The sequence below is a fragment of the Bombus affinis genome, chromosome 3 (genome assembly GCF_024516045.1).
Source record: "Bombus affinis isolate iyBomAffi1 chromosome 3, iyBomAffi1.2, whole genome shotgun sequence".
Taxonomy (NCBI): Eukaryota; Metazoa; Arthropoda; class Insecta; order Hymenoptera; family Apidae; genus Bombus; species Bombus affinis.
The window spans coordinates 15,984,855-16,009,292 of NC_066346.1; the positions used below are offsets into that span (position 1 = coordinate 15,984,855).

The 24,438-nt window shown below is 35.2% G+C and overlaps 2 protein-coding genes and 2 long non-coding RNA genes across 12 annotated transcripts in view; 1 reads left to right on the plus strand and 3 right to left on the minus strand.

Annotated features, from left to right (window-relative positions):
• The window catches only part of LOC126914696 (uncharacterized), a 733,243-nt gene that overhangs the window by 18,995 nt on the left and 689,810 nt on the right, over nt 1–24,438 (plus strand). The window lies entirely within an intron of this gene.
• Nucleotides 1–24,438, minus strand: part of LOC126914749 (uncharacterized) — a 51,826-nt gene that overhangs the window by 16,478 nt on the left and 10,910 nt on the right. The window lies entirely within an intron of this gene.
• LOC126914828 (uncharacterized) lies at nt 6,637–10,432 on the minus strand. 2 transcript variants are annotated; one of them, XR_007709837.1, is made up of 5 exons: nt 10,199–10,430; nt 9,553–9,579; nt 9,257–9,470; nt 8,868–9,178; nt 6,637–6,749 (listed from the first exon to the last, which is right to left on the minus strand). It is a non-coding gene; the product is annotated as an uncharacterized LOC126914828 (long non-coding RNA). The 2 variants fall into 2 exon arrangements; XR_007709836.1 differs by having other exon boundaries at nt 9,257–9,579; nt 10,199–10,432.
• LOC126914916 (uncharacterized) lies at nt 10,516–11,601 on the minus strand. Its single transcript, XR_007709936.1, has 3 exons — nt 11,558–11,601; nt 11,199–11,486; nt 10,516–11,031 (listed from the first exon to the last, which is right to left on the minus strand). It is a non-coding gene; the product is annotated as an uncharacterized LOC126914916 (long non-coding RNA).

The following is a 24,438-nucleotide window of genomic DNA, read 5'->3' on the forward strand; positions in this document are numbered from 1 at the left end:
CTCAATACCTTATTTGAGACGACGTGCAACGTGACCGTGAATGCACACCCGTCGACCATCATTATCTTTGTAAATTCGCCCCAGGTCTCATTGCCCGTGGAACCCAAACCATCAAACCTAAGCTTACCATTTCCTAGCGGTGGTGATCCTAACCTCTCATACTCGTCTGATCGTATGAACGTGAGATCACTACCCGTATCTACCAACGATGTAAACCTACATCCGTCTATCGTCACCTCCTTCATGTATCTCTTCTTCTCGGGTCTTGAAATGATGTAGGTCTTCTTCGGTTGTGCTGTACACCTTGACGCCATGTGCCCAAGTTCGTTACACCTGAAGCACCTCACACCTTTCTCTTTCTTCGGACACGTAGCACTTAAGTGACCGTCGCCGCCGCAACTGAAGCACTTCTTGGTATCACTGCTCGTTTGTCTCGTCTGACTCCGCATTGCTGACCGTTTTGCTTTATCGTCCTTGCGTTCCCCAGATTTTGTTTTCGCCCTCATGTCACTTTTCATCGCTTCATACTGCTTGAAGCGTTCCTTCAGCTGCTGCATATTCCTGGCCCCGTATAGTATGGCTTTATTCGCAACCTCATCGGGAATACCCTGGATAATATAGTCGATTACCGACTGTGTATCGACTCTTCCTTGTCTCGCAATCTCACGCATATTATACATATACTGAAGCAGACTCTCGTCTGTTCTTTTCGTTCTATGCGCTAATTCTTGATGTACCTCCCGATCACTCACTATGTCTGGGAATTCATCTACCAACGCCTTTTTAAACTTCGCCCAGGACTTCGTGCATCGTTCTTGGCGTGCGAAGGCTTGAGCAGAGCCTGTGAGAAGCTTCCTGGCGAAAACCACCATGTGGATGTCCGACCAGCCACACACTTCCGCCATTTCCTCGAAATCCTTTATCCACTGGCTTACATTCGGTAGATCATCTCCGCTAAATCTTCCTAACGAGTCTTTTACGTCTTCGAACGTTAACGCCGTGCACTTAGGCTCGTCTTGTCCTCGTCGTCTTACCACTGGAGTCACCCGAACTCCGCCGTCTTGACTACTGAGATCGTGATTCCCTGGACCGTTGCCGTCTAAACGGTCCCCAATCACGCCCATCTCATCGTCGTCGTCGTCTTCTAAAACATCATCGTCGTCGTCGTCTTCCTCCCGTGCACCGTGTTCCCGGTCTAAACGTACCGCAGCCAGCAATCGCGCTACCAGCTCGCCCTTTCTACCCGTTAATCTCAGCCGTCGTTTTCTCAGCTCGTCTTTCAACTCAGGTATTTGCATCTGAGCCACCTGCTCGTCAGTCAAAACTGCTTCACCTGCATTGTAGTCACTCATCGTTCCGAAATATCACTTTCACTTGTCACTTAGCGCTCTAGATCCCGGCTGAGCCCCCAAAATTATGTAGTATCTTAATGGGTCTTAGAGGAAAGGACAAGTAATGATGTTTTGATTTAATTAATAATATTCGAAGCAACGAAATAATTACAATGCTGTCGTACGTCTTATTTTCAGACGCGGCTTTCGACTTCCCGATTCACACTCTTCGGCTTCTACACTCGCTCGCTCTCGCTTCTCAATTCACACTCTGCACACCTTTCGCATCCGTTCTCTCCGGCTTCTCAACTAATACTGACTTTAACGTTTCTTTTGTCTTTTCCCGTCGTTCGAGACACGTGTCCCGAAACGCGCGTGGCCAGGGTCACGCGGGCCCTTTCCACGAAACTTAAAAAGGACCGACGACACCTTGATGTACCCGACGATGCCGCGGCTCTCGCGACATTGTTTACGATTCGGCAGATATCTTAGGCCTTTTGTCCACGATACTACATGTATATATAGAAATTTAATAGAAACAAATAGCAGGTGGACTTGTTAGATCGTCAGAAAATTATAGATTGTTATGTTTATGTATCGTTCGTATGACACGCTGTAAAAGTAAGAAACGATAATTATAAATTTATCGAAATATATTTATTATAAAGAGAAAAGAGAAAATGGCAGGGAAATATAGAGGAAAATTTGTTCGTAGGACGCTTCGTATTCAAGAGATTCCAAGATTGAAAATTTGCCTACCAAGTATACTTGAACTTGGCTCATTACGTGATAAATTAAAAAAATGTATTTTTCTTGAAAACAATGCGTCTTGCGAATAAATTTTGTTCCACATTCTCAGTTTATTTTCACACGTAGAATAGCGTCCTGTCGATTGTTTACTCCTCTTCGGTCCAGAATTAGCCATGTTCTAGTACGCTTGGTAAATTTTCAAACGCGATCTTCTCGAAAATAAAGAATCCTGTATATTCGAATTTAAGTTGTCGAACGAAACCGATTTATACAAATCAAATGTATATCATCGAATACATTTTTTTAATTTATCACGTAATGAGCCAAGTTCAAGTATACTTGGTAGGCAAATTTTCAATCTTGGAATCTCTTGAATACGAAGCGTCCTACGAACAAATTTTCCTCTATATTTCCCTGCCATTTTCTCTTTTCTCTTTATAATAAATATATTTCGATAAATTTATAATTATCGTTTCTTACTTTTACAGCGTGTCATATGAACGATACATAAACATAACAATCTATAATTTTCTGACGATCTAACAAGTCCACCTGCTATTTGTTTCTATTAAATTTCTATATATACATGTAGTATCGTGGACAAAAGGCCTAAGATATCTGCCGAATCGTAAACAATGTCGCGAGAGCCGCGGCATCGTCGGGTACATCAAGGTGTCGTCGGTCCTTTTTAAGTTTCGTGGTAAGGGCCCGCGTGACCCTGGCCACGCGCGTTTCGGGACACGTGTCTCGAACGACGGGAAAAGACAAAAGAAACGTTAAAGTCAGTATTAGTTGAGAAGCCGGAGAGAACGGATGCGAAAGGTGTGCAGAATGTGAATTGAGAAGCGAGAGCGAGCGAGTGTAGAAGCCGAAGAGTGTGAATCGGGAAGTCGAAAGCCGCGTCTGAAAATAAGACGTACGACAGCATTGTAATTATTTCGTTGCTTCGAATATTATTAATTAAATCAAAACATCATTACTTGTCCTTTCCTCTAAGACCCATTAAGATACTACATACATATTATTATAAATTTTCAAATTATTTAATTATGCAAGAGCAAGATCTTGAAAAAAATTAATCGAAAACGTAAGACGGAGCTGGTCCCGTTTCGTTTGATAAAACTGACATCTCATATACGACCTGAGGCATTCTACGAGCTTGGCGCAGGTTTAATAGAAATGTTCGGTAAATATGGACACAGATAGCGAATGTTACTTGTATAAACATTCACTCTGATCGAGAACTAAAAAATCTGGAATTTTCTGCTCTTGTGCTGAATTACAGTGGTTCGCGAAAATATTTGAATATCCCTGCAAACTCCTTGTGGACATATTATTAAGAATATCTTGATATCCTATCGATACTGTGACAAGATTAACGTATTATTACAATTTCAAACGAGTATGACAATGTATGTAAGAGTCGCAGGACATTTACTGCAATTAATTGTATGTTTGAGACTACTACTAATGTTGTATACTAATTTTTCGTTAAGCATATGTTTGCAATAAATGCATTGCAACCTCTATATATATATATCGAATTGGTTTCAAATTTTCCATAATGTATTAATAACAAGAGTTCTGTAGAAAACGTTCGAATAATGTATTCAATTACACGTAATTGATATTGCCTATTTAATATAATCGGAGAAATAGTCTCATTCATTTCATAGTCAATTCATTTTAAGAATTAGCGAGAATAGGAGTACGTAATAGGAACTTTAATAATCCCAGAATCCCATAGGCAAGTAAAAAGAAATAATTTAATTGAATTTGCTTTAGTTCAACTTTATTTCTATTTCTTATTTAATGCAATTCTATTTTATTTAATTTTAATTTCCATTTTTCTTTCATTTTATTAATAATTTAATATAATCCTAACTCAATAACATAAATCATATAAAAAAGGATATATAAATAAATCGGTACAATACGATGCAAGCTAAATTTATGTACCGAAACTTTGACCACACCTTATAGATACGATAACTAATTGGAAATTAAGTAAAAACTACTTGTAATAACCCGCATTGCTTGTCGGGTTGGAGGAGATATTCAATCAACAAATAATTTCGCTACGTTCGAAATCTTCTCGCTCCTTAATCCATTTTCTTTCTGATTACAGTAAACAGCATTAATTCCGTTCTCGATTAATTAATCTTATCAGTAGTATACTTATAGCATTCTATAAAACATTAAATAAGTGACATTTAAGTTAAAAAATTATTTGCATATTATTATTTATACACTTTTGTTTGCATATATCATTATAAATATTAATGGAATAAACTAATAGGACAACATATTTCTTAAACAAATGGAAAAATGAAAAGTCGATGGATTTTCATTTAACAAGCGTGTATCATTTGTAGCATTATGACAACTTCGCGATCCATTTGCTCAGCAAGTACTATCTTCAATAACTAAATCCTTTTAAATTAGTTAAACCTTCAGTGTCCTATTTTCCTATTCACTAAACGACATTTTTAATACGAATCAATTCGTTTCGCTAAAGGCACTAAAAATTGATTATTAAAATAGAACTATACATTTTATATATTTTACACTAGTTCTCGTTGTCATATGATTACAATAACTTTAATGAATAAACGATCCTAAACAGTAACAGCATAAACGAGCTTATCTCAAGTATATCAATATTATACCAATATGTAGAAGTTTATATTTCCAAAATACCTGTCTTTAAAAGTAGAATAATAGCAAACAAGGCAGTAAATAAAGTAAACGATCGTATTGCTCAACAGTCTTAACAAATAAAGCAACGATGCTAAAAGTAACAAAAATTGCTCCATAGCATATGTCCTCACAATTAAATTACGAATTAAAAAGGAGAATAGGAGTAAAATTAACAAATCGAATGTAAGCAAATGAAAGAATCATTCTGTATTATGTTTCCCTCGCTAGTGGCGGGATATTCAAACTTTTAATAATGATAGCGTCTCTTCAATCAAGAAATCACACATCCAAAAACTTTTACCTCGTAATAACGGTATTATTATACCATCGAATAAGTAAAAAATTAACACTCACCAAGAAAACGGTATAAGCAACGAAGATTTACAGCTTGGCCTTCGCGAGACAATAGTGGTGGTTGGCGCCAGACAAGTGGTCGAGAAGAGTATGCCCTACTGCACAGTCATAGGCATAGATCGTGCACCCGAATTCGAACGACCTCCGTGATACATTTCTTGCGCTACGCGAATAGGTGCACCTGTTTGCGTGCCACTTAATATCGCGTACGCACGAAACAGCTCGAGAATTATCCACGAATTCTACGAATTCGCAGTTACTAATCGCTTACCAAACGTCGATTATGTCGTTAGCGCTTGAAAAGACATTCGAATGTAATTGTTGCAAAAGATAAAGGAGCTTTGTAAAATAGACGATCCAATTCCTATCGCGTTCACAGTCGAAGTGGTACTGTGAGGCTCGTTGCGACCCGGCGTCCCCTTCTACGATCGACCCTCGAGCTCAATAGCCAATCAGCGTTACGCATTCTCCAACGTTCAAAATCCTTCCGTTGGATCCACGGACGGCCGATGTCAGTTATGTGAGGGGGTGGAAAGCACTTTTGGCGGTATCACGTGTTGCTTCGCTGTAAACATGGACGATCTGGATTTAATTCAATTATCCAAAGCGAGAGAAACGGCGTTTGATTGGTGGCGCGAGAATTACCGATTTCGTTGCGCATATTGACAAAGTTATGGCGAGGGATCTGTATGGCATGTACTATATAGCTTTTCTCGCGGGCTATGTTTCTTTATATTGTATATCGAAGTACGCACCTAACGTTTCAAGAGAAGCTTTGCATGCCTTGTATAACTTGAACTGTAGTTTAGATTTACAACTTTACTTTAGTCTTTATGTTTTCTTACTTTTCAAGAGGTAATCTGCGATACTTGTAAATAGATACTACATATATATGTACGTTAACTTGTAATGTGTAATATTCCTGTTTGGTTAGGTCTATATTTTCTAATGTGACAAATATGTGTATGGTGGCCATCTTGTACAAGTAAACTGATATTATTAGCGTAATTTTACAAATTACAAGTCATAAACTATTCCTTTTTCCAAACAAGGAAATATACGAGAAAAAATAGAACAGATTCTTACGATTATTTTTGTGAAGTTTTGAAAAAATCATGTATTTAAGTATTCACGAGAAGGGGGAGACAGAAAAGAAATGCAAACATGGAAGGTTTCGAATATGTAAAACGTAGTGAAATCCGTAAATGATTTCATAACTGCTCTTGAACATTTCTTACAAACAAACGAGTCATCTCATACTTTCCTACAGGAGAAGTACATATTCATCAGAAAAAATTCCATTGATGTTGTCTATGAATGCTTATGCATCCAGCGAAGTCTGTGATTATTTTCTTTATCTGGAAACATACGTTATAGTTTTGAAGTTATAGTTTTACATTATTTGTTCACAATCGTTATAAAAAGACCGGAAATGTATTCAGGTCACGCACATGCTTTACTGCTTTATACGTACCATCGATGTTAAAAAACAACTCGCACCGAAAGGATTAATATAATTTTTATTTAAATTTTTTATTTCGTATTCATAAACGAAAACTGTGTTGTGTTGTTTGTCCGCAAATATGTAAAACGATTCCATTATATTATAAAGTTCTGAAAATCGATAATTTTCGTTATACATTTCGTTAGTTAAAATAGTTAAATGAATTTCCAGAAACAAATCATGCTTCATGGACATTTTGAGCTTAGTTAACGTAAAAGTTAAACCTTGTTCTGTAATTAGTTAAGTTACATGAAATTAAATGGATTTCAAGTAGCTGGTATGTAAATGATACTTAAACTAACATGTAATGCTTAAATCGTAAAATAAATATACATCTAAAATCAGTTAAATTTAGGGAATCAATATCGATAAACGCGAAACTATAAATAACATCTTTAAGTCAAAGATTATTTGAAAGAATTTCAATTTCACTTCAAACTTGAAAGGATATTTCAGATCAAGTAAATAACAAATTTATACCGGTATAGTGATCGCATGTTTCTTGAATTCAAACAATTTGTGTAATCGGTACGAGAATGTATGCAATATGGGATATTAAAGAGAATCGCATTAGGCATTATTGCACCATGTACGTCATAAATCGTCGATGAAAGCTCTGAAGCGGGCAAAAAAGTTTATAGCTTCGATAAATAAACTGTTCTTTGTAAATGATAGGTTAAAAAGTAGGTAATCAGCATTAATATCAATAGGATATTCCATCGAATAATTTTAAGGATCTTTGTATTATAACATATCCTTTAGATAAAAGATAATTGTTAGTTTTATAACGAAGAATCCACAAGTGTTTCTACAGTAACAAAGTAATTAACGTTTCCTTAAGGGACTAATTCTTGTTACAGATTTCTTTCACCTTCATCTTTGAAACTATTCATAAATTATATTTATATCTTTCAAAAAATCACATCCTAATCCTTAATAATGCTCACAGTTTTGTAGTATTTAATATCTTTTGATTTATTCGAGATTTCTTCAAATCTAATACAGAATTCAAAATGTTTCACGTATTTATTATAGTCTATAGATTATGCTTACAGACTTGGTTCATGTATGTACGTATGTGTATTATACATTATTGTATTTAAGAATTTATATGATCGTCCCATGAAATACCTCTAGTCTGTAGGAAACAGTCTGTTGCTACTATGGTTTAGATGAAAGAATATTATGACATGTCGTTTAACTGTATGATACCATCTATTAATGTACCAACGATGACTTTAATGACAGTCTAATAGATATTGCGCTACAACTTTTATCGACGTGACTTATTTCTATGATGCACTTCGACAAGCTGATTTCAGCCAAATCAAGTCAAACGAAGTTTCTTATGTTTAATATTCATATAAACTTACTATGCATGTACGTAGTTTGTTTCAATAGCATCTACGTACTTTAAGAAACTAGTTGATGACGTTGTTTCAATAACACAATCATAGTGGTTTTTAGAATAATCATGATTCGAACGCAGACTATTAGGGGATGATATGTTTTAAGAACAAAAATTATAGTTTTCCCTTCTAAAACATGAGATTGAGATTGAAATAATTTTGAAAGAAGAGCGAAATAATTTTAATTCTTTAACCATTTAACTCTACCTTAATAACAAAATACAAGAACGTGTTAAGTATACATTATTACTAATTTAATTATTTATATCACTAATAAACAATATTCTTAATTCGCAATTCTTATATCATTGAACTATACTATTAATGAAATGATTTTATATAACTTGCAATTCAATGGAATAAAAACATGAATGAAATATTTAAACATACCTACGTACATAGATTTCCAATAATTTTACGTAACTTTATGAATTAAAACGTTATAATATATTTTGCATATATATACGGTATATATCTGTTACATTTATCAAAAATGATTCTTGTTCAATTACATTCGCCACTTATATCGCGGAAGCGTAAAATTATTTCAAACAATATGAAAATAATTTATCGTGAAAAATATTTTACGTATTGTTTCTCGTTTTTATCGTAAATTAAGCACGTTCCCATTTCTTGCCATAAGAAATAATGGATAATCGATAACAATAGCGTAACGAAAGTAAAAATTATTGTTCATTCACGTTTTGAACGTAATTTTATCAGCTGTACTTTTTCAGCTACTTTGATTTTACTTAATTTCAAAGAACATATTTAAATAATAGCTGGCTTAACGTATGAAATATAACGTCGAAATATTACCGCGACTGTCTTGAACAGATTTCCGCCTGTAGATGACTTTAAACGTTTCCGTATCTCGTAATTTGCGAGAAACGAATCTCACATACATTTCTACGAGACCTTGCTCTGTCCACCTTGCAGTTCTTTCCTTGATTGACTTTCAAATTTCCCCCTGGATTCTAGGCTGTTTCTGTCATATAGAGTGAAGAGTTCGCTGGCCCTCGAAGCAAAGAGACAAGCACATAGAAAGTCTGCCTTTGGGGTTGGAAGTAAGCATAATTTACGATACGATGATCTAATCCCTTCATCACGCTTGGAATATACATGGTTGCCTGTAAAAGGACGCAGTTTTATATTCAGCAAGTTGCAAAGAAAAGATCTATGTCATTTTGTGATCTTATAGTACTCACTCGAGAGAAAAGGAAATTTTAATCAACGTTATATAATATTGATGAAATCCAATTGCTGGGTCAAGAAGAAGAGAAAAATATCCTTCGCCATTGATAAGAAATATTTCATTTGACTTTCTGTTTTAATATACTGCGGGCACGAGAAAATATTTGCGCGTGTCCATATTTTCCAATGAACCGTTTTCCTATCAGCTTTTATATTTCAAATCAAATCCTTATAATCGTATGAAAGTACCATTAAATAATACCAAGTTTAATACATGTATCATGTATTTATATTCATATTATTTAAATACCTTTCGTAGTCACTGTATAACTGCCATCTATGGATAACACATAATTCTCTATTTATTCCTTCTGTAGCCGATATTGCACGACATGCATTATTTATTGATTTGTACGTGTGTCCACAATAGGTAGATTTCTCTCTATGTGTATTCATAAAAAAAATTCGTTGAATTCAAATCAGATGATGGAGGAGATTATTTTATTGGACACGTTTATTCTATCTATTCTATCGAGGGTTCGATTTAAACGTTCGATTTAAATGTTAAATAAAAAGTACGGTATATCAAATAAATAGGATTAATTTTTGGATCTACGCTTATCAGATATTTTATACTTCTCTCATTAAACATGTACTACAAATTTACGAAGTTTTAGATTACTTCCTTGTAACATTCTCTCTCTCTCTCTATATATATATATATATATATATATATATATATATATTTGTATATATATATAAATATACAAATATGTACATATATATAAGATCGTAATCCGGGGATAATTCAGGGATCTATTCTGTAGTCTGAAAATCGAGTTTTTATTATGGAGTAAATGATAAAATACAAAAATAAACAACAATTAATATGCGTCTATAACAATAAATAATAATTATATAAACGGGAAATAAAAAGTCTTTAGTACAATGTTTACCTGAAAATCGAGAATCGATTTTCAACGTCCTGAGCTACCGATCTTTCTTCTTCAGTCTTTAAAATTTTAAATAACTATTCTGTAACCTTGTCTGTCTCTAATGTAACTCTCTGTCCGTCCGTTCGCGAAAAATTTGCTTCTTAAAATGGTCGTCCATAAAACAAAAGAAGGTCTGTCCGTGAAACACAGCCTGTCGTGCTACCCGTAAAACAAAAAGAATCCCTATCCTACATGAACTCTAGGGAGTTTATACCGCCCCTCGAATGGGGAGTGGAACAGATTCCCTTCAGATCCCCGATTACCGTTATCTACTTCATATATGGAGTTTGAAATCCTTCTTAGAATTATGAAAGGTCCTTTCCTAATTTCTTCCAGCTTATTTCTATTCATTTTTTTTCCGTTATGGGTGAAGACCATATCACCGATTTTAAATTCGTGTTCTCTTCTTTTTTTATCGTATTTTTGTTTGTTAATTTCGAAATTTCTTGTTGAGTTTTTGAATGCTTCTTCTCTGTCTCTTTTTAGGTTTATCTTATTCTCCATTATTTCCTTAGGGACGATTTCAATCATTTTTCCATTCAGTAAATGATTTGGGGCAAACCCCGTTACACTGTGTCTGGTGTTATTGTTTTCTTCTACGCTTTCTTCTGTGATTTTTGTCCAGTTTCTCTTATTTTTGTCTGAATTACATCTGATCCTGTTTACTAATGTTTGATTTACCCTTTTGTTCAGTCCATTGGAGGATGGGCAGTCTGTCGAGGTGAAAATTAATTTAATGTTCCTTTTCCTCGTATACTCTTGAATTTCTTTGGATGTCATTACTGGGTATCGGTCTGCAAGGATAATTTTTATGCAATCAGTTTCTCCTGTCGAGTCTATAAGTTTTATGATATCTTCTGTGTGTTGTGTTTTCGATGTGGACATAAAAACAGCCCTTGAAAAATGATCGATGAGTATGTGCATGTATTTCTTTGGTGAGTTGTTATTGGGTGAAATCGACCTGGGAAATTCAGTGCTTCATAAATCATACAAGGTTGTTTCTTGGGCAGTGGCTCTGGCTTTCTGTCCAATCTTGCGTTACTCCCTTGTGTTTTTCTTCCCTTCGTCTGATATTGCCCCAAGAATCCGATTAAGCCATTTGTTGATTGTACTGTTTCTTTATCGATTTTATCTTGAATGTGTATGGGTAATCCAATAACAATTAGATTTATCCCTGTCTCTTCAGAAGTCTTCCTCCTTACTTCCAATATTAATCATTCCTTTTTTATGGCATATTCAGTGAATGAACCTGAAATGTATTTAAAGTTATAAGCGTATCGCAGACCAACCTTTATTGCCAGAAGCTTTTTGAACTGCCACCTTCCAATTTTCCCAGTTGTATTCTTCATCCTTTGGCAGATTTGTCTGGTACCATTCTGATGCTGTTTTTCCCAGATATTTCTTCAAATTCTTGATCCTTTTTTCATCAGTTTGGATTTCGTATTTTTCGTATTCGGTTTCATACTCATATTAGAGTATGGAAGGGATGCGTATGTGAAATATGAATATTTCATACTCCAATCTGTGGCTTTTTGCGTTCCATCAAATTGTTTTATGACAAAGTCTGTGCCTTCTCTCTCATGCATGTTTTGTTTCTGGAAGATTTCTAATAATGTTTCTGTTTGAAGATTGGGCTTTTCGATTTCGGTCTTTATTTTCCTTGTGGGGATGATCTCCGATTCTTCTAAGTAAATATCTCGAAACACGAAGTTTAAACTTGTACCGATGTATGACGCTGCCGTTGCGTCATCCATCGTGAGTGCAATGTTTCTGTAATGGCTTACCTTGGTTAAGTTGTTTGCGGCTTTCTTCACTATCGATAAACTGAATAACCGCGGACGATGATCTCTTGCTTGATATTCTGGAGGAAAGACATCACATACTTCATCTTCTGGTTTTCTTATGGATTCTTATGCATTCTATTTTCTCCCTCTTGCGTTCTCGTTCACGGCGATACGTAGCTTCACTTCTAACGGCATGGCGTAGTGAAAATCGATTTGTAAGATGGTAATTTGGTGATAATTCAGGGATCGATTCTGTAGTCTGAAAATCGAGTTTTTATTATGAAGTAAATAATAAAATACAAAAATAAACGACAATTAATATGCGTTTATAACAATAAATAACAATAATTATATAAACGGGAAATAACAAGTCTTTAGTACAATGTTTACCTGAAAATTGAGAATCGATTTTCAACGTCCTGAGCTACCGATCTTTCTTCTTCAGTCTTTAAAATCTTAAATAACTATTCCATAACCTTGTTTGTCTCTAATGTAACTCTCTATCCGTCCGTTCGGGAAAAAAGTGCTTCTTAAAATGGTCGTCCGTAAAACAAGGGAAGATCGGTCTGTCCGTGAAACACAGCCTGTCGTGCTACCCGCGAAACAAAAAGAATCCCTATCCTACATGAAATCTAGGGATCTTGCATATATATATGTATCCTTTTAAAATTCTAAAAAATTATACAGATTCATAAAAATATAGTTAAAGACTTTGTAATATAGCGGTTTTTAAATAAATATATATAGTTTTTAAATAAATGTTAAATTTCTTCCGACTATTCGTATCACATTACGATTATGCTCTTTTAGTTCTATAGCTTACGAAGTTAGTTTAGAAGTCGAGGCTTACCTCACAGGCTTACACAAAAGTATTGGTTGAAGTTTTCCTATCAAAAAAAAAAAAAAGTAAAAAAAAAGGAAAAAGTTGTAATCGCTTTAATCCGCAGGTTGTAGTTAACACGTTTGTGTTTCGATTTAAAAGTTAATTCAATTAATCCATAATATCGAAATGTTGCTAACTGTTATTTTATATTTTTTTTATATTATTTGATATTTAATCGTTTGATGAATACCATAGATATCTGATATTTAATCATTTAGATGAATTTCATAGATATGTAATATTTCATCGTTAGATGCGTTCCATCAAAGTTTAATATTCATCCGCCCACGTTCTCTAAGGGAAGATTTCATATAAACTAATATTCATAACGTTTTAAGACATTTATAAAATAATTACGTAACACTTTATGTTAATTTGGAAATTTAAATAAATTAGAGAATTATCAACACCATTCGTTGTTATAACGATGCTTAATAACTCGGAATACAAACAGCTTTCAAGTAATCGGATAAAATTTATCATGCTGCTAAAGTAAAAGTATGATTTATACAAGATAAAATCTCCTTTGTAAGTAGTGTGATGCTCGTAATGTCAGGCACACGAAGTATACGCGCATATTATATCACGTAATTTCAGCTTTATTCCATCTCTTAATCGTTTGGTTTGAAGAAGCCGTAAGTAACAAGCGAAGCCATAGCGTAAAATAGTTTTATTAAACTTGTAAACAAATATAAGAAATATAGTCGTAGTATCCAACTGCAAGTTCAAATGCGAAAAATAACGTTCGGGAAAATTTGTGACATGGTGAGAAATTTTATACTCATATCCTAAATTGATAACATATATATTATTTGTAGAAAATTATATTTATTTGTATATATGTAAACATAATATCTATTAATGAAAAAGTTAATTAAGAAATATTCTATTATTATTACTATTCGTATCAATTATTTTTCATTTAATAAAAAACTAGTGTACACCAACTCATGTTCATTCTACTGATCTTATTTTTACGGTTCGAAATATATATATCGAATTTCGATTTTCCATCGTGTTTCGCTTATGATTCGTAAATATTAATTAGCATGCGATTAATTGGTGTTATAATTCAGAATGTTCGATATTCATTTACATTTATATTACTTTCACGTTATAGTTAAATATTTAACGTTGGTTAAATATTTTATTATTTGAAAGACTTGTGTCTATACTTCATATGCGACAAAAATTGAGAATTATTCACGTTTTTTAATTTAACGATCCTACTTTTATTTCAATTAAATCTCGATTCTTAAACTTTCATTTATTCGCGTCAAAATTAAATCCTAAGCTTCAATCCTACGCTTCCCTATGTAAAAACCTTTTAATCCTTATTTTTCGAATAGTTTGCGAGAATTTATCTTCGCGCAAGAATTAACGCCACTCAAGTACTAATTGATTCCATCTCCAGAGCGCTTAAGTGACATTCGATTGTCGCTTGAGTAGTTCTTATCCTCGCTGTAAAATACGACAGAATTTCGATTCCTCGATCATTAATTACATTATGAGACTACTTTCTCACGCTTTTCCATTCCACGCCGTGATTCCGCTCGCCTAACTACTCTTTCGTTATAGCGCCGATCAGACTTTCAACAAGGTCACGATTAATCTCGATAATGAAATTTCCATCACTATCGCAATAAAAAAGATTATTCTACGTTAAGCTATATCTTCTTTTTTTAATTGACAGAATGCATCGATACGTTGATCGCCACGTGAATTTTATAGATTTTGGCCAATAGATCGAATAGAAACACAGAGTGTGATTCTACGTGAAAGATAAGAAAGATAGGAAAAACACCTGGTATGATTTATTACAATTAATTTTTTTTCATCCGAGGATCGAAATTGAGGATTTAACCGGTGTACTGAAATTTTTACAAATTTTATTCCACATTTTCCACTCGGTTTTTCACGTAGAATCAGTAATTGCTCGCTTCTGCCGCAATATTTTTCAGCCCATTTACATTATTAAAAGAAACGTTTTACTTTTCCAAGGTATTGTATTACATTCGCGCACTCTTCTCCGACAACGTTACCTAATTCCTTCATATCGTCGGAAATTCCTTGGCCCGTGAGATTTAGCCTATTTTAGCGATCCTGGGAAATTCAATGAATAACAGTCGATTCGATCGATACGAGGAATTTTAAAGTTCGTTCCTCGGTATTCGTGTAATTTCATTATTCGCGTTTCATTCGTTGGGAACTTGCGTTAATTTGTTCGCCAACTGGAGGTTGCATAAGTCCGTCGATTTTTATTTCCACGAACTGTTAAAATAGGATAAAATTTTGTTGCCATAAATTGTATTTAACGTCTTTAGCGGAGTTATCAACCACGAGCTATTGTATAAAGCTTATTACTTATTGTATAGAACTTTTACTATATCGTAGATCAATAACGTACTAAGATTATGAAAAATAATTTCACGTGGCTGAGATACGACGGAGATTCGGAAGATTTTGGAGATTTATGCTCGTAATATTAAGACTTATGTACGCGACTCGAATATTTATGTATTCTCCTTCAATATCCTTAATCCCTTCGATATGACGTATAAAATTTACAAATTGCCATTTTAACACAATTCAAATATAGTTCACGTGGACTACACGCGAACGATGTGGTTTCGAATTTATTAACTAAGCGTTATACGTTCCTCAATGTGGACATTACTTATGTACATGGAATGTACGATTATAGTTAGAAACGTGGCTGAAAATACAGATTTGTTAATGGTATAAGTTACAGTTGCACAATGATGAGTCATAGCAGATGAGATTACCATAACTTCGAATATAACTTTTATCGTTACAATTCTATGTTAACGTTGTATTTGCATCTGACAGTTTGTTGAATTGCGTGATATCACGAAGATGGCGAACTAAGTTTAACTTGGTTTAAGAATATAAGTTTAACGATAAGTGAAATCTACCAGTTTCTTCTCTTTTTTCTTCTTTTTTTCTTTTTATTTTGCTTATTTCCTTATTTCGTGAGTTTCGTATAATTCTCATCTATCCAGGAATAATTTAAATGTAGAAAACAATTCAACGAAATGAGAAATATACGTTTGTTTCATGTGCGATTAAAAAATTGCATCCGACGAATTTAATATATCAATTAATAAGTATTATATTTGTTTGGAATGTTATTTCTGCAAAATTGTTTAGAATTGTTCTTTGGATATTTAATAATACGTATCTTGTAAGTTAACAAAGATAAGCGCGATTTGTTGTTTTTTTTTTTTTTTTTATTAATGTAACTTTTACATACTGCTGTGTCCGCTAAAATAAATTCAGATATTATGGAGGTTTCAAATACGTAACGACAAGAAGATATTGTGCCTGGAAAATAGTAGTAAATGTTGAATATGTCGATGTTAAAACGTCTTTAATATATTCGGTATAAATATATCGAATTTAATTTATTTTCAAATTACATTATTATTTAATGCTCGCGATTAACAACCATTTCCAATTACATATTTAATGATGCATCTATTATCAGAACTTATTAAAACATCGCATCTCATCGAAGATCACGTTATTCTGTGATTGTTTCGTACTCGCTACGTTTTATGTACGTACACGTAATGAGAATTAAAATTTATCGAAGGAGGAGCTGCGGTCTGCGAATAATTTGTTAACAAAAGCGAAAAAAAAGAATCGTGTTAAATCTAACTAAGTATCTCTGTCTGTTGTTACAAATATTACGTTAAAATTGTGTACGAGACGAATAAATCGTAGAGAAATAGGGAATCGAAGAGGCAATTATGGCATAGAAATTAACAGGAAAAAATAATCTTATCTGTTAATTTTTATAGGATAGTTTGCTTTTTAATTTTTATCTATAGGGATAAGAGTAACCATTAGAAATGTAGTATCGTGGGCAAAAGGCCCAAGATATCGGCCGAACCGTATACAAAGTGGCGAGAGCCGTGGCGCTGTCGAGTACATCAATGTGTCGTCGGTCCTTTCAAGTGGACAGTTTTGTGGAAAGAGCCTGCGTGACTCTGGCCACGGGGTTTCGGGACACGTGTTCGATCGGACGAGAAAAGACAAAGAGACGCTAAGGGTAGTGTTAGTTGAGACGCCAGCGAGAACGAATTCAAAAGGCGTGCAGTATGAGTTGAGAAGCGAGAGCGTGCGAGTGCAGATGCCGAAGACGAGAGTTGTAGAGTTGCTAGCGTTGTAGAGAGATCGAGTTGTTAGTTATAGAGTTGCGAGAGTGATTTGAACGGAATAAGACTTTTGTGTTTTAGTTCAATTTGAACATTTATCGTTCTCTGTCCATTTAATCTCTGTTATTTTTATTTATCTTAATAAATAGTATTAGGAGAATTTTACAAATCTAAATCATCCTAATCCTATCCTTTTTCCGATACTACAGAAATACTTATAGAAATTTAATGGAATTTTCTGTTAAAATTACATCTTCCTTGATTGAAGGAAATTTTAATTAATTTCATTCTTAAAACTCAACGAATCAAAGTAAATGCTTAACATTCGTCATACATTAATTGAATTCGCTAAAATTGATGTACCAAATACATTTCAGCATGATGAAAATGTTTTAACGTTTGCATCGATATAATAGCGTTTGTACTGGTGTATTTATCGATGATATGTTTACTTGAAATACGTGAAAACAAAGTATAGCTACAACAGGCTGTTTAAAAACAGAATGTAAATTATTGAACGTACTTTCGTACTGTGACGATAAATCGTGGGGATTGTTAATGAATTATTATGCACTCGGTAATAAAATACGCTTGCAAAATACAACATCTTTTTGCATGGAAGCTTTGATATTAATATTAAATATGCAAACAGGATATACAGCGTGATGAAGGCTATTCATTTAGTTTGCTTATTACTTTATAGAATGTTATAAACGTTAATGTTACGCCACGAGGCTTAACACAGGCTGTATTTTCTAACCGTCACTCGCGGCCCTACAATGTCTCAGTCAGATCGTCTTATCTGACCGCCGGATCATATACAATGTATCGACGAGCGCATAGCTGTCGCCAAGCAGCGAGTTCTCGAAACGTCGAATTTGGTCCGTTACGTTTTCCACGCAAGAACAGACATACGTGATCATAGGCGCGAACGGTGGCGTGACCTAAGTATAGTGGGGGTCGTCTTAAAGATGAGACAAAGAAATCATCAAAAGTCGATCAGTTCCTTGTGACGTTACACTTGTAACGTCGAACGTTACACTTTGAGTCAAATTCTGAACGCCAATTCAAGTCGATCCGCGACATAGCCAAACATTCGCTTATTTTATTAAGTATAATATCGTGCTACGTCCACCAAGAGACTAAGCTCAATTGTAAGAGCCTTGCTCTATATTGTATACATCTATATTATCTGCGTGCGATAAAGTTGTTAATTGTTTATATCTTTTCAATCGTGTAGACTAATTGTTGGAAATATATATTATTATAATTCTGTGACTCTCAGTGTTATACCGCATCAACCACCCCGATTATCCTAACCGAAATACGGGGATCGAACTATTCGTGGTGTCGATTATTCTAATCGTAACGGGAATTTACGACTCTCGTTGACGCGTATTCTAACGACCGCGTCTCCCCGCGATAGCTCGAATTTACATTAACTTCATATAGTTTAAGAAAATTATCACGGAATACACGTCACGTTGCACATGGAACATTTGCGGTGACATTTCAAAGACTGATTAACAGAATGTTATTATTGTGCCGTAGAGAAATACGATTAGTGCGCGGAATTTACTCGAAACTATAGTAGAAAAATGGTAATACGGCGTTTATTTAATTAGAATTTCATTTTACGTTTTAATCATTCTTAAGCAACCTTCCTCTTCTATATTTGTAAAAGAGGAAACGAACACCTCGCTTTTTTTCTTCTGGTAACTTCAATCTTGTAATTTTGCTAATAACTTAACGTTATAATAACTAAGATTAATATATTGTATAATAAAAATCCGTAATTCTTTCGAAGATTGACGTTATGTAAGGGTAAAGCTGTAAGTAAACGTTGGTTTATAGATATGAACGTTAACGGTATAGCAAACGTTTATTAAAGTAATAACGCAAATAATAAATGAAATATTTCCTTAAAAATGAAAGCATGTTGATCGAATGCAGTTGATTGTTACGTTTGACAGCCTATAAAATTTTTCTGAGAGTCGTGTTAAATAATGAACGTAAAAAATATTACTTTTTGCATGATTTATCATTAAACATGTTTGTTTAATAGAGCGAGTAAAACAGTCCCGGAAGGATTTGAGTTCTCATCGACCCTTTTTTCCCAGAAATTACGCTCTTGGTGCAACAATTTCAACAATTTTCAGCAGTTGCCAAAATTATTTTAATACAACTTTCAGCTGAAAAATTGTAAGAAATTGTTAGAATTTAATATTAGGAAAAAACGTAATATCGATGTTAAAAGAATTTATAAAGCGACACAGAAAGGACTTATTAATTTCTCGAAAGCAATTGAAAAGAAAAGCATGTTTCTGTTTTTGGGAAGCTTTTAAAGTCAGGTGTTCCATATTAAGTGCAATTAACTTGCAAATATTTATATTTGCGCAGTTCCTTCATTTTGAAATATTCGCAAAATTTGCTGCATATTTCGTGTTCGTTCCATCCTCCGAAATGAAAATAAAAATTTTTATTCAATGTCTGAATATATTTCCTTATATTCCATCTTTCTCATGATCGAAAGTTTCTTCTTCTTTTTAATAATTATATCGTAGCAAATACACAAAGATATTCAATTTTGTACGATAAAACAATTTTTACTGTAACATCGTCATTTCACTATTTTATATTTCACTATTTGCAGAAATATTATACTTCAGGTAGTATACATAAAGATGAGACTTTGAAAATATAATTCCAACGAATATCGTCCCAACGAACGTTAATTTAATATTAATAGTTTTCACAACTAACAGTTTAATCCTACGCTCGGTATTTTGCCGACGGTAGTTGGTAAGAGAATATTTCTTTTTAAAAAAATTCGTCTCCCTCATGGCTATGTTAAAGAGAATCAATTAATCATTCAACTGCTTCATCATGCTTAATGTGAAAATCGCAGAAAAGTTATAAATGCCTGCTATCAATCTTTATACACGTAACAATTGATTTAAATAATTAACTGCATTATATCCAATTATAAATTGCAGAGTACTGATTAATTGCAAAGCGATCATCTGCTATCGCCAAGATATTAAATGAATTAATATCCTCCGTATCGATCAGTAATTTCATTCTCTGTATCTATATGGTGTTTCCTATTAATAAGTTCGCAATTTCACAACTTCCTAAATACGATATTGATATTATATAATCCTACTAGAAACGAAGTACTTTTAATACTTTCCAGATAAATGATTATACACTTTACAAAAGTATCTTTGGTCTGAAAAATCTGCAAATAATCCTTGAATACGTATTCCAGGTAAAATACTCTCGATGTGTATTTTACTCTTCTTTTCTTTTCTTTATTTATTTGTCAAAAAACAAATATATCATTACGTGAAAGTAGCCGATACGATATTTAGAGCATTTCGAAGTTTTCTCTTGGGAGGTTGCAATTTAGAATCCCAAACATTGTTGCAGTAAATCCACGAACAATATACTTAGGCAGAGCGCTCAAATGAAAGCAATAACACTTGTCCCTTGTAGAACTGGAATCGATTTCTCTGCGGCTATTCACCCCTATAAAACATGCAACTGCGGCAGTCTGTTGTGAAATGGTCGATGGGGAATTTGTGATTTCAATTTACGATCAATCGTCCGTTATACTTCACGTCGCTAATACGATAAATTTACGAAGATGTGCAGAAACGGAAAATAGAAAGCGATAAGTTTTATTGCAACGATTAAGCTGCAATTTCCTATAAGTACGCGGAACGCCAAAAGTAAGAAATATAAAAGGCAAATGCTTGCAAGAGAAATGCTTTTCGCAAAAACAAGATATAATAATAATAATATACGTATGTTCGTGCAGTTTGCTACTTTCACGAATACGACTGAATAAACCGAAACGGATAGAGATTTATTTCATCCTCTACGTTTCCTAAACGTTTCATGGACTTTTGCATTTTTAAAATTCCCACAAATGCACGAACATCCGCGATCTAATAATCTAACGATGAGTCCGCTATTTCGGAAGATATTTCTATATTTTGGGTAAATCGTTGCTTTGTAATATTTGACATAAGAGATGCTCGTTAACGAACGCGTAACGTCAGATATCCACGTTTACCGCGACTCTTTCAGGAGAAGAACTTTGCAGCTAGGAGAGTTTTAAGGAACTTTTAATTTAGAAGAATTTTAAAGAACGACCGTAACATGTATATTCCGACGTAAATGTCGTTCCTGATAGGAGAATCACACAGTCGAGTTCAGCAATCGAATCGATGTTCAACAGACGCGAGGGCAGAAGCAGACGAAGAATAAAGAGAGAATAAACACGCACTCGTTAAATCAGCGCAACGAGTAAAGTAGATCTAGCCATTATTCCGTTCTGAAAAGGAAGACGAATGGAAGAGGAAAGGAAGGTTCAAAAGAGCATCGTTCGCTTTGATTATTGACACACGCTCACGCTAATAACGGTCATTGAAAGGCGAACGGAGAATGAGAATTATTTTTTTTTTTTTTTTTTTTTTTTTTTTTTATTTATTAGAATATTTACAATCAATTCTCGTTGAGAATTTTCAGTAACTTAATTTGGCGTGATACAATGACATGGATTATAATAGCTTTATATTGTTGATTCTAGTAGGACTAAGGGTTTAATCTAGTGGGTATTTTCTTTTTAGTCTGCGGATCTGGTCCGTCGTGTCCAGTAGTTGGGTGACTAGTGGGTTGTGGTGGTTGTTGCCTCTTGTGCTATATCTGCTTCTGGACTTGTGTATTTCTTCTTTGACTGTAGGTATCTTGAGGTCTCGGTGGATTGTTTCATTGGTAACATACCAGGGTGCATTTAATAGGGATCTTAGCGTTTTCGATTGGAAGCGTTGGAGTATTTCAATGTTGGAGTTACTTGCTGTTCCCCATAGTTGGATTCCGTAGGTCCAGACAGGTTTTATTACGGCTTTGTAGAGGGTTATTTTGTTCTGTATGTTTAGTTTGGAGCGTCGGCCCGTGAGCCAATAAAATTTTCTTAGTTTTTCCTTTAGTTGCTTTGTTTTTTCCGAGATATGATTTTTCCAAGTTAGCCTCCTGTCCAGGGTCATGCCCAGGTATCTTACGGAGTCCTTGCTTGGGATTATTGTGTTGTTAATGGTGACCTGGGGGCAGGTTTGTTTTCGGAGCGTGAAGGTTACATGGGAGGATTTTTTTTCGTTTATTTTAAAACCCCATTTTTGGAACCACTTTTCCATGGAGTCGAGACTTCGCTGGAGAGTGGATGAGGCAATTGCCGGGTCTGCGTGGGTAGCTAATAGTGCTGTGTCGTCGGCAAATGTTGCTATTGTTACCTCGTTTGATATGGGTAAGTCGGCAGTGTAGATGGAGAATAGTAGGGGTCCGAGGACACTACCTTGCGGTATGCCGGATTCTATTGGGAATGTTGCGGAAGTGGCGCCTAGACATTTAACTATGAATTGTCTGTTGGTAAGGTAGGATTTTAAGATGGAGTAGTATGGGTGGGGTAGGATTTTTTTAAGCTTGTAGAGTAGCCCTTCATGCCATACTTTATCGAATGCCTGTTGGATGTCTAGGAATACGGCTGAGCAGTATTTTTTCTTTTCAAGGGTTTGGCTGATCATGTGGGTTATGCGGTGGATTTGCTCTACTGTTGAGTGTTGTTTTCGGAAGCCGAATTGGTGATCTGGGAGAGTTTTCAATTCTTCTAGGAGTGGAAGGAGACGATTCGTGAGCATCCTCTCGAATAGTTTAGACAGGGTAGGTAAGAGACTGATTGGGCGATAGGAGCTGGTTTCATATATTGGTTTACCGGGTTTGGGGATGAGGGTGATTAGTGAGATTTTCCACGCCTTAGGAAAGTGTTCTAGGCGGAGGATGGCGTTGAAGATTGATGCGATGAGTGCGATCCCTTTTATGGGGAGTTCCTTGATTGCTTTATTTCCTATTAGGTCGTGACCTGCTGCTTTCTTGGGGTTTAGGCGACTGATTGCTTCTATGATCTCTGCAGAAGTGAAGGGTTCAATAGGAGGGGACATTTGGAAGGGAGTGTGCAGGTATTCGGTGACGTCCGCTGCAGCTATGGAGGAATGGGGTTGGAATACTTCAGTCAGGTGTTCAGCAAATATGTTGGCTTTTTCTATAGGGCTACGCGCCCATCCACCCTGCGGGCGGCGGATTGGAGGTATTATTTGTGGGGGGCGCGTGAGTTTCCTGGATGCTTTCCATAGTGAGTAGTTTGAGTCGGCTGTGGGGGACAGGCTGGCGAGATATTTGTGAAAACGGTCGTTATTGTAGTTCTTTATGGTTTTGGATAGTTTTCTAGTTGCGTTGTTTAGTTTGCGTTTGTCCTCCGGTGTTCTATGGGTCTGCCATATCCTTCTTAGTCTACGTTTTTCTGCTATTTTTTTTAATATGTACTGGGGGTATTCGTGATTGCTGATGGACGTTTTTGCCGGTGTGGAGACGCGAATAGCGTTTATTATGCTCGCATTTAGGTATTCCGTGGCTGCTTCGATTTCGTCATTGGTTTTTAGTGAGGTTGAGGCTGAAGTTGTGCGGGTAAAGACTTCTCTAAAGAGCTGCCAGTTGGTGTGTTGGTTATGAATGGAGCCATTAGGTGTATTCTCGATGATGGTTGAACTGACTGTTACTATCACAGGGGAATGATCAGAGGAGAGATCGGCCGAGGAATTGATTTGGACGTGTCTTGGCGAGATATTTTTGGTTATGAAGAAATCAAGGAGATCGGGTATTTTGTTTGTGTCGGTGGGCCAGTGTGTGGGTTCGTATGTGGTAAGGTAGTTGAGGTTGTTGGTTATTATGCTGTTGAGGAGGTTTTTGCCTCTTACTGTAACCAGTCTGCTACCCCATTGGGTGTGTTTAGCATTGTAGTCTCCTCCGGCTATGAATCTATTGCCCAGGGTGTCCAGGAAGTAGTCGAAGTCTTCTTTGGCGATGGAATGTCTGGGAGGGCAGTATACAGCTGAAGTGGTGATTGTACCATGACAGTCTTCTATTGCTACGTTTGTTGCTTGGAGGTAGTCTTTCTGGAATGGTGGAAGTTCGTAGTGCTTAATGTTTGATTTGATTATGATTCCGGTGCCACCGTGGGCCTTTCCGCTGGGGTGTTGGGTATGGTAGAACTTGTATCCGTTTATGTTCAGGTAGTTTTTGTCGGTGAAGTGGGTTTCAGATATGAGCATTATGTCGATTAGCTGGTGTTTTAGGAAGAGTTCTAGCTCAAGTTTGCGTTGCGCTAGACCATTGGCGTTCCACAGAGCTATGCGTCTTGGTTTTATTTTGTGTCTGGGCGTATTAATTTTTCCATTATGATTGTTAATAGCGATAGCAAATTGTTTATTTGCTCTGATTGTTTCTCTATTAGCT